The 1632-nt window shown below is 42.2% G+C and overlaps 1 non-coding gene across 1 annotated transcript; it reads right to left on the bottom strand.

The window, feature by feature from the left end:
- Positions 1 to 817: 817 nt before the first annotated feature.
- Positions 818 to 891, bottom strand: TRNAN-GUU. Its single transcript has one exon. It is a non-coding gene; the product is annotated as a tRNA-Asn (tRNA).
- Positions 892 to 1632: the final 741 nt, after the last annotated feature.

Here is a 1632-nt window from a genome sequence, read left to right as displayed (position 1 = left end):
GCTGTAAAAAAATAAAATAAAGGAAGAAAAAACGTTTTCTCCCTTTCTGAACAGATGGGAAAATTTTCAGGCAGGTTTATTCCACTCTCTATAAAATTCTAGCACTTAGTAGAAAAAGTAAAATGTAACATATAAATGTTCTGACAATAATGTCCAGAAAAAACACTTCATGCCAAACATTTCTGAATTTACCAATATACCAAGAATAGTGAGTAAAAGGGAGTACAAAAATGTGTTTACACTGACGGGGACCAGACAAAATGTTGCACAAGTTTTAAATCAATTTAGACCTTGAAACTGACACTCCTGAAGTACCTATTTCTACGTGACCTCTGACATTTCTGGGGTCCTGAAGTAGAGCAAGTACAGCTCTGCCCTCGCTCCCGGAGTGGGGGCCTCCAGGAGCCCGCAGGGAGCCTGGCGGGGCCGACTGGAACTTGTGCGGACATGGAAAGGGGAAGGTGAACAAGGGCACCTTTAGGCAAAAGTGGCTGGAGTTTGGGAAGTGAGAGTGCAAGTGAAAGGAGGCGGGGGCTTTAAGGGGCTGGACCAACAAGCCACTGCAGGGAGGGTGGGAAGAGCCTACCCGGCTGCCGGCTGCCGGGGCGGGGGTAGGGGGTGGGAAGAAGCAGCAGCGGAGGAATCCCCAATGCGACAAGCTTAAGAGGTGCCCGGAGGGTGGTGAAGCAGATCCCCAGTTTCTTTTCTCCGTTCCCTGGAAATCCACCTCCAGGGTATCCCGGAGGTCTACACTCAGAGATTTGTGCCAAAGTAGCAAATCATAGGTGATAAAAAGCCACTAAAAATAAAAGCCTAGCGTCCCTGGGTGGGCTCGAACCACCAACCTTTCGGTTAACAGCCGAACGCGCTAACCGATTGCGCCACAGAGACTGCCACGCGGCTTGGCCTCCCAGTCATAACCTTTATGAAGAATAATAAAGGCAGCCTGTGACTCACTTTCTTCTGTATTTCTCAATTCTTATGATTAAAATCAAAACATTTCCTTTAATATTTCTAACCCTCTTAATTCTCTTTTCCACCTTTACAGTATATTGGAATATTACAACATACCGCAAGATCGAGCAGAATTTCAGATGGCAATGTGTATTAAAATACTTTACGGCCCCTCCAACCCCCCAACCCCAACTTTTTGGAACATTCTGTTTCAGGAACACAACTATTTCTTATGTTTCCTTTTATAAGAAAATAAAATTTTAACCCTAAGAGTTGAGAAACTTCCCTTTTGTTTAAACTTTTTGTCCAATGCTTGGCTCGCTAATCTTCATAATTTACTTGTATATCATTTCCAGTGTCATCTGAATTGCAATTCTCTTCTTTATTTTTATTTTTAGGTATTATTAAATACATATATGCAATTGCCGTTTGTTTTGTACTAACCTCTAATGTAATTTGTAATTAACACTTCGTTGTTGGAAAAGGGCATTAGGAAAAACTACAGTGACATTCTTTAGACCCTGTGCACTGTAGTTCATTGCAAAATCCGCCTTTGATTCTCCCTGGAATTATTACCCTTTACAGCCACATTTTGAGCTCTGCCATTTAAAACGTACATTTTGTGGGATAATTTATAACCCAATCTGAGGAAAGAGAAGTTAAAGGAAAACAAAGTGT

Source organism: Phyllostomus discolor, chromosome 1 (assembly GCF_004126475.2).
Source record: "Phyllostomus discolor isolate MPI-MPIP mPhyDis1 chromosome 1, mPhyDis1.pri.v3, whole genome shotgun sequence".
Taxonomy (NCBI): Eukaryota; Metazoa; Chordata; class Mammalia; order Chiroptera; family Phyllostomidae; genus Phyllostomus; species Phyllostomus discolor.
Note: the sequence above shows the minus strand (reverse complement) of the source record. Positions and strands in the feature narration are given on the sequence as shown.